We start from the raw sequence: 10249 nt of genomic DNA, 5'->3' as shown, positions 1-10249 counted from the left end.
GGAAAAGGCTCTCACCACAGAAATAGATTTCCACAGAAACTAGTTTTATATTTGTCTTCTCCTTTATCAAGTGAACTGTAAATCATTTGGTCTTTGTTCATTTCATGTTCCTTCCCACTGAGAGAATGTTTGGTTAGGGAAATAACTATGTGAATTGGACTACTCTGCACTGTGCTTATTGTTAAAACTGGTTCCTCAGCATTTAGAGCATGTAGACTCTTCAGTCTTCCATTCCCAGTAAGCTTTATGATTTGTATTTAGTTTGCATGCTTTAACTAAAAAACAAGGGACAATAAGCCAAAATGAGCTTTGCCATCAGTTCTTTTAGGATATTACTTCATCTGGAGAAATGCCATGATTTCGAACAATGTTTATAGCAATGGGCCCAGAGTATAAGCAAACGAAATTAAGATTCATTTACACATGACTTGATAAAAGCCTATCAAGGAATATAAATGTTTTGTCCTCATTCACACCTGGAAATGTTTAGTTTTTCTATGAAAATATTTATGTAATGGCCAACTTTCTGGTTAGAAGAATATTAATGATTTCTCAAGAATAATAATTTCACAAGCAACTGGCCCTCTGTTTGATATGAATGATAGCTCTAGTTATTCCAGATGCTGATTAGAAAAATGTATTGAATGAAGAGTTTAGCTCCATTTGTTAATTTTTTTTTAATATAGAAAAAGAAAAGATGAGGGGCACCTGGCTGGCTCAGTTGATAGAGTATGCGACTCTTGGTCTTGGGGTTGTAAGTTTGAGCCCCATGTTGGGTATAGAGCTTACTTTAAAAAAATAAAATAAAATAAATAAATGTAAATAAATAAATAAATAAATTTAAACATGGAAAGAAAAGGATTTCCAACTCACAGCTTTTAAAATTTTGATATATAGGGCACCTGGATGGCTCAGTTGGTTAAGTGTCTGCCTTCAGCTCAGGTCATAATCCTGGGGTCCTGGGATCGAGTCCCACATTGAGCTCCCTGCTCAGCGGGGAGTCTGCTTCTCCCTCTGACCCTCCCCCAACTCGTTCTCTCTCTCTCTCTCTCAAAAATAAATAAAATCTTTAAAATTTTGACATATAATTCACATACCATAAAATTCCCCCCTTTAAAGTACCATTCAGTGGTTTTTGGTATAGTCACAAAATTATGCAACCATCACCACTAATTCCAGAATGTTTTCTTTTTTAGAAAATCTGTACTCATTAGCAGTCACTTCCTATCTTCCCTACCGCCCAGCCTCTGTCAACCGCTAATCTACCTTCTGTCGCAACTCACAGTTATTTTGTTTGAATTTTCTCCTGATCTATATAAACTACCAAATTAAGCATTACATATTTTTGTGTGTGTAGCGGGAGCAGTAAATTATAAACCAAGAGATTAAATAAATTGCTGAAAAACTGAAAAACACAGCATCCATACATAATGTTTACTCATTTATTCATTCATCACTTAACAATCATTTATTAAATCCTTTTTCTCATCATAAGGGCATGCTATTTGTAAGGGCATATATGAAGACACACATTGGAGGAAGGAAGACAAGAAATTAAAATACAATAGAAAACAGTACAATAGAAAAGAGCAGAGAAGCAATATAACAGCCACCTACCCACCATACATCACATCCAGAGCGGGAAAAGGTGAATTTTATTTTGAAAATGTAAAAATGCTTTATGTAAATATAGATCACAGATTAGAGATGATAGAAGAATATATCAGTTTCTTTAGAAATGAATTTATAATGGTATAAGGTGAATTTTTTCCCTTTTCAATTTTCACATCATTTCTTTGTTTTTTTAAACATTTTTTTAATTTATTTGACAGAGAGGGAGAGAGAGCGAGAGAGAACGAGTGTATGCGCAAGCACACAAGCAGAGGGAACAGCAGACCCCCCGCTGAGTGGGGAGCCTGAGGCGGGACTCCATCCCAGGATCCCTCGATCATGACCCGAGCCGAAGGCAGACATTTCATCGACTGAACCACCCAGGCGCCCCTTTCATATCATTCCTTAAGGCTGTTATCTATGGGGAACTGGAGAGGGCAAAAGTAAATTTGTTCAAGTGCCAAACTTCCCTCTTTCATAATAAAATTTTTATGCATCTACATTACATTGTTTGCCCTCTGCTCCATCAGGTATATGTTTCTGGGAACAAACCACCCCAATGTTCAGTGGCTTAAACTAGCAATTATTCATTTTGTTCACAAATCCACAACTTGGGCAAAGTTCAGGAAACAGTGCATGTACTTCCACACAGCATCAGCTCAGGGAGACTCTACTTTCAAGATAAATGACAAGTTGGTGCTGTGAGTTGGGAGTCCAGTTGGTGTTGTGGGCTGGGTCTCAAATCCTCTCTACATGAGTACAAAATAAATAAAGGAAGATAAACCAGAAACTAGAGAGATTGGTTACGGAGAGGGGATAGGTAGGAAAAGAGTGTGAGGGGTGTGCTGGGGGGAGGGATTAGGGGACCAGAGAAGACTATTCTGGTTTTGATACTCTTACTATGGTTATATGAGATGTTAATTTTAGGGAAAGCTAGGTGAAGGGCATATGAGAATTCTATCCTATTTTTGCAACTTTTTCGTGAAGTCAAAAATTATTTCAAAACTTAATTTATAGCAATGCAGGCTTACCTCAAGAAGCAAGAAAAATCTCAAATAAACAACCTAACTTTACATCAGAAGGAGCTAGAAAAAGAAGAAAAAGCAAAACTCAGAACCAGTAGAAGGAAGGAAATAATAAAGATTTAAGAAGAAATAACAGAACAGAAATGAAAACAAAAGCAAAAACAAAAAACCAATAGAACAGATCAAAGAAACCCACCAGAAGCCAAAAGTCAGGAGCTGGTTCTTTGAAAAGTTCAACAAAATTGATAAACCTTTATCCAGATTCATAAAAAAGAGAGAGAGAGAGAGAGGACTCAAATAAACAAAATCAGAAATGATAGAGGAGAATAACAACTGACACCACAGAAATACAAAGGATTATAAAAGAATATTATGAAAAACTATATGTAAAAACTTGGACAACCAAGAAAAAATGAATAAATTCCTAAAAACATACAACCTCCCAAAACTGAATCAAGAAGAAATAGAAAATTTGAATGGACCAAAAATTACAGCAATGCAGTTGAATCAATAATCAAAAAACTCCCAACAAACAAAAGTTCAGGACCAGACGGCTTCACAGGTGAATTCTACCAAACATTTAAGGAGGAGTTAATACCCATTCTTCTCAAACTATTCCAGAAAATAGAAGAGGAAGGAAACCTTCCAAATTCATTCCATGAGGTCAGTATTTCTCTGATACCAAAACCAAATAAAGACACTACAAAAAAAAGAGAGAGAGAAAGAGAGAGAGAGAACCTCAGGCCAATACCTCTGATGAACACAGATGCAAAAATCCTCAACAAAATATTAGCAAACTAAATATAACAACACATTAAAAAAATCATTCACTATGATCAAGTCAGATTTATTCCTGAGTTGCAAGGGTGGTTCAATATTCACAAATCAATCAGTGTGATCCATTATATCCACAAGAGAAAGTATAAAAACCATATGATCATTTTAATAGATCCAGAAAAAGCATTTAACAAAGTACAACATCCATTCATGATAAAAATCTTCAATAAAGTAGGTTTAGAGGGAACATACCTCAACATAATAAAGGCCATATGTGAAAAACCTACAGCTAACGTCTTACTCAATGGTGAAAAACTGAGAGTGTTTCCCCTAAGGTCAGGAACAAGACAGAGATGTCTACTCTCACCACTTTCATTCAGCATAGTACTGGAAGTCCTAGCCACAGCAATCAGACAACAAAAAGAAATAAAAGGTATTCAAACTGGTAAGGAAGAAGTCAAACTGTCACTATTTGCAGATGACATGATACTATATAGAGAACCCTGAAGACTCCACCAAAAAACTACTAAAACTGATAAATGAATTCATTAAGGTTGCAGGATATATAGAGAGAAATCTGTTGCATTTCTATACACTAATAATGAAATAGTTGAAAGAGAAATTAAGAAAACAATCCTATTTACAATTTCACCAAAAATAATAAAATACCTAGGAATAGACTTAACCAGGAAGTGAAATACCTATACTCTGAAAACTATAGAACACTGATGAGAGAAATTGGAGATGACACAAAAAAAATGGAAAGATATTTCATGCTCATGAATTGGAAGAACAAGTATTGTTAAAATGTCCATACTACCAAAAGCAACCTACAGACTTAATGCAATCCCTATCAAATACCAACAGCATTATCCAGAACTAGAACAAACAATCTTAAAATCTGTTTGGAACCATAAAAGTCTCTGAATACACAAAGCAACCTTGAAAAATAAAAACAAAACTGGAGGTAGCACAATTCCAGACTTCAAGTTATATCACAAAGATGTAGTAATCAAAACAATATGGTACTGGCATAAAAATAGATATATAGATCAATGGAACAGAATAGAAAACCCAGAAATAAACCCATGATTATATGGTCAATTAATCTATGACAAAGGAGGAAAGAATACACAGTGAGAAAAAGTCTCTTCAACAAACAGTGCTGGGAAAATTGGACATCAACATGCAAAAGAATGAAACCGAACCACTTTCTTACACCATACACAAAGATAAACTCAGAATGGATTAAAGACCTAAATGTGAGACCTGAAACCACAAAAATCCTTGGAGAGAACACAGGCAGAAATTTCTCTGACATCAGCTGTAGCAACATTTTTCTAGATATGTCTCCTGCGGCAAGGGAAAGAAAAGCAAAAATGAACTATTGGGACCACATAAAAATTAAAAAAACTTCTGTACAGCAAAGGAAACGATCAACAATACTAAACGGGAAAAGATATTTGCAAAAGATGATAAAGGATTAGTATCCAAAATATATAAAGAACTTATATAACACAATGCCAAAAACCCCAAATTAATCCAATCAAAAATGGGCAGAAGACATAAACAGACATTTCTCCAAAAAAAAACCATCCAGATGGCCAACAGACATACGAAAAGATGCTCAATAGCACTCATCATCAAGGAAATGCAAATAAAAACCACAATGAGCTATTACCTCAAACTTGTTAGAATGGCTAAAATCAAAATTCCAAGAAAAAATCAGTGTTGATAAGGATGTGGAGAAAAAGGAACTTCCTTACACTGTTGGTAGGAATGCAAACTGTTGCAGCCACTGTGAAAAACAGTGTGGAGATTCCTCAAAAAATTAAAAATAGAACTACCATATTTACCCAAAGAATACAAAAACACTCATTTGAAGATATATGCACCCCTATGCTTACCGAAGCATTATTTACAATAGCCAAATTAGGGAATCAGCCCAAATGCCCATCGATAGATGAATGGATAAAGAAGATGTGATATATATATTCCTACATATTTATGTATTACTTAGCCATAAAAAAAGAATGGAATCTTGCCATTTGCAACAACATGCATAGATCTAGAGAGCATAATGCTAAACAAAATAAGTCAGTCGGAGAAAGACAAATACCATATGACTTCACTCTTATGTGGAATTTAAGAAACAAAACAAATGAACAAAGAAAAAAAGAGAAAACCAGGAACAGACTTTTAACTATAGGGAACAAACTGATGGTTCCCAGGGGGAGGTGGGCGGGGGGGGGGGTGGGTGAAATAGGTGTTGGGGATTAAGAGTACACTTAACTTGATGAGCACCGAGTAATGTATAGAATTGCTGAATCACTATATTGTATACCTGAAACTAATATAATACTGTATGTTAACTATACTGGAATTGAATTTTTTTTGTTGTTACTGGAATTGAAACTTTGAAAAAATATTTCAAAACTTAAAAAATATTTAGGGATTTAGAGTAAGAAAAAAATCTTCTCTTATCTCTGCAACATTTATCTACATATATACATACCTTAGTAGCCAGTAACCTCTAAAACCTTGAAAGTAGAATGCTAAAAACAATCTTCCCTCAATGACAGTTTTGCTATTTACTTGGGAGTGCAAATCAGACAAGAGCCATTCTTTGTTGATCTCTCAAAGAGTAATTTTCCACTGCTAAGACAGTATAATTTTAAATAAATTATTACTCAAGAGGTTTTTTTTTCAGCTGCAAAGTGACAGTAATTAAATTCAATTTAAGCTTCTTTAAGCAAATTAAAAAGGGGAAGGATGGGTATTTGTTGGATCACATAGCTGGGAGGTGTACTGGGGCCTTAGACTGGAATCAATCTAAGGGAGTGCTACCAGAAGTCAGGGCCTGCAGCAAGGAGTAGAACCTCAGTGCTCCTCCCACTCTCCCCTGTCCTCTGTCTACCTGAGCCTGCACACTGGAATCATTCTCTGCTGCTACAGTCAAACTTCCGTGAGATAGCCAAGGAAGATGGCCACTGGCAATGCCAGGCTCTCATTCCAGTTGAATAATTCCAGCAGAAAAGACAGAGCTTTTACTTTCCAGCTTGCTTAAAGCAATCTTCAGAAAGAATTTGAATTGGCTCTACTTAGGTCATATGCCCAATCTTTTGTCCAATCATTGTTTCCAAGGATATAGAGCCCTTTGATTAGCTAAGCCTGGGGCACTTGCTGTTGCTGGCATTGCAATGTCCCACCTAGATTCCCTTCAAGAAAGGAAGGGCTGCCCAGCTGCGAAGAATGTGGTTAGCTGATAGATTTTGTCTGATGGTGGCCTAATGGTTCCTCTGCCCAATTCTTCTTCCTCTTTTCTTCTCACAGATGTTAACCCCCCAGTACACTTTCACAAGCCAGGACTCCTTGGAGAAATGGTCATTTTCAGACTTGAGATTATATATATATATATATATATATATCAGAAAATATATAAAATAATCTGGGAACATGGTGTCATAAAGAAAGCAAGGAATCTATCAAAAACCAATTTTAGCATCAATAAGAACATCTGCAATAGGGAAACCTGTCTGGCTCAGTCAGTGGAGCATGTGACTCTTGATCTTGGGGTTGTGATTTCGAGCCCCATGTTGGGTATAGAGATGACTTAAAAATAAAATCTTAAAAAAAGAATAATATCTACAATGGATTGAAACATATGTTTATTGGTTCATAATGATACACATTTTAACCCACTGGATACTTGTGAAAATTCTAGGGAGCAGCTCATCATTTTGCAAACTAGTAAATAAAGGGAACAAATAATTTATTTGCCCTTTTATAGGAATTACACCTTAAGGTAAACAAATAATTGATAAAGAGGGTTTTCTCTTTTTAGAGGCGTTCCAGCTAATAAATGAAGAAGGAATGTGTGTCCGTCCTTGTCCCCTGAGAAGCAGATGCCAAAACTGGATGAGAAGTGCAAGGGGTTTTCTTGGGGAAAATTATTATGTCAAAGGAAGTGGAGAGGGAGCAAGAAAAGGCCAGGATGTCTGTTGGACTGTGATGCAAATCCCACTGGGAGTGAAGGAGAGGGAAAGAAAGCTGATTGAAAGCATTCTAAGGGGCCATGCTGTCTAAGGAAGGTTGGCCAAAGTCAACTCACAAAGGAGTCCATGTCTGCCTTGATACCCCCACTGCACTCAGTCACTGGAGTGAACCTCACTCGTAGTTAATTCCTATTACATTGTGTTCTGCCCACATTTTCTGTCTGCAATATGTCATCTTGCCTTCTCCAGTTGCCTCCAGCATATCTCAAAGAGATGGGCTGGGTGGTTAAACTCTTATTCCCCACTCTTTTTCTCCAGCACAGACTTGGACATGATTTGACCATTTCCTTCAAATGTATTCATTCAGGGCTGGGACCAGGCTGAGGCAAACAAAGTGCCTCTGGGTGCAAAATTTAAGAAGACACTCACTCTTAGTGAAATTGTAGGGCTCATTTCAAAGCCCAGCAGCTGGACCCTAGTTAATTATGCTCCGTCTAGTAGTAAGTCTCCAAGGCACATTCTCAAGACTGCCAGAGAATGGTAAAATTAGAATACCATTGCTTTGCACCCTCTAATGAAAGAATGGACCTAGGCAATGATCATCAACCAACATCAGAGAAAGAAAAACAACTAAACTTTATGTGCCTTGTTATGGAAGTATACCGCAATACTATGAATTGTTCTAGCCAAAAAATTTTTACCTGAATCTGATCAAGCTTCTAGATCTACAACCACTTTACGGGAAATACTGGGGACAGAGGAATATGTTAAATGACATCATGGGGATATAATCTACCAAATCTAGACTGTAGGACACACTCCAGACAAACAACTAGGTTTATTTCCCACAAAAACATATGTGGGGAGGAGGGTAAGGGGAGTAGGGAACAGAGAGAAGGAGAGGATACCCACAGATTTAAAATGACTTAAGAGATTTATCAACCAGTGGCAATGTATACACCTTATCTGGATCTTGATACAGAGTAACTTTAAAAAAGCAAATTTATGAGATAATCAGAAAAACTTGAACACTGATTGAATATTTGATGATACTAAGAAATTGGGAGGGCTAGCTATAGCATTTTGGTTTATGATTTTTTAAGTTTCTTTTAGAGATAATACTAAAATAGTCACTGATCTTTATCTTTTAGAGATACATACTAAAATACTTACTGATGAAATGATATGGTGTCTGGAATTTGCTTCAAAATTATCTAGAGGAGAAAGAAGTTGTATTTGGATGTGGATATAAATAGAACAATGTTGGGAATGAGTTGATTATTATTGAAGCTGGGCGATGGGTCCATACAATTCTCTCAACTTAATTGTAGGCTTTAATACAATAATACAATGATTTTAACAATTTGTGAAAGCCAAGCAGAGCCATATGAAACCTTCCCTCTTTCACGGTCTATGAACCACAGATAGGTAGGTGGCTATCCCCTGTCCATGTTCTTCCCAGGCTGGAGCACTGTGACATAATAAAAAATATATAATTGTTCTTTGTCCCCAGTTCCTGGTGCAGAGCCTCTAAAACCCTGGTAATTCCATGAATGATAGGGGTGATAGAAGCATCTTTCAAGGATGGGAATCCAAAATTTCAATGAAGACATGTTAAGCTTGAGATACCTATTAGACAGACATTCGAGGGATAGGTAAAGTTAACAGTTTTTCTGCGTATTTCAATGCATCCCTTTATCCCCATGAAGTCAAGGCATTGCGTCAGAAAAGTAGTCACTTGACTTTCCTGATGGTTCCTATGTCTTTATCTTGGTTCATTCTATTCTACCTCTGCATCGGCACCAATTCAAATCCTATCCTTCAAGGTTTACTTCCCACAGAATTAATTAACTTTCCCAGCCCACAGTGAACCTCACTCGTAGTTAATTCCTATTACATTGTGTTCTGCCCACATTTTCTGTCTGCAATATGTCATCTTGCCTTCTCCAGTTGCCTCCAGCATATCTCAAAGAGATGGGCTGGGTGGTTAAACTCTTATTCCCCACTCTTTTTCCCCAGCACAGACTTGGACATGATTTGACCATTTCCTTCAAATGTATTCATTCATTCAGGGCTGGGACCAGGCTGAGGCAAACAAAGTGCCTCTGGGTGCAAAATTTAAGAAGACACTCACTCTTAGTGACATTGTAGGGCCAAAGGATATTGTTTTTTATTCTGCTATATACTGTATGGCCAATACTGCTTTCCAAAAAAGAGAGCACCAATTTTTAATGCCACCAAAATCAACAAGTCTATCCATTTTGCAAAACTTTGTCAAGACTTCATATCATCTCTGTGGCAAAAAAAAAAATCACTGGGTCAGACTATAGTTGGTATCTCAAGCATCTTTCAGTGGTATCGGCTTACATATATGGAACATTAAAATGGGCCACATTGTCAATGACTCCTTAATGACTGGTAGGGTAAGTCTTATTTCTCTAATTTTAGAGGTAAGGAAACCAAAGCTCATGTTTCTGAACTGACTTTCAGAGGCCACATAGCTAACAAATTGCACGACTAGGATTTGATTTCATGTCAGCTCAGCTATAAATTATGACTTTTTTTTTTACTACGTCAAGTCCAAGTTGTTTATGCCATTTTTTTACATTTGTATGTTTTCTTCGGAAATACTTGTTCATAGTCTTGATTTCTGATTCATAATTTAAGCCTTTAAGAACTTCTCACCCTTGGGGCGCCTGGGTGGCTCAGTTGGTTAAGCGACTGCCTTCGGCTCAGGTCATGATTCTGGAGTCCCTGGATCGAGTCCCTGGATCGAGTCCCACATCGGGCTCCCTGCTCGGCGGGGAGTCTGCTTCTCCCTCTGACCCTCCCCCCTCTCAT

Source organism: Phoca vitulina, unplaced genomic scaffold, assembly GCF_004348235.1.
Source record: "Phoca vitulina isolate PV1807 unplaced genomic scaffold, GSC_HSeal_1.0 scaffold3, whole genome shotgun sequence".
Lineage (NCBI taxonomy): Eukaryota > Metazoa > Chordata > Mammalia > Carnivora > Phocidae > Phoca > Phoca vitulina.
The sequence above is the reverse complement of the archived record's forward strand: the minus strand, read 5'-3'. Positions refer to the sequence as shown.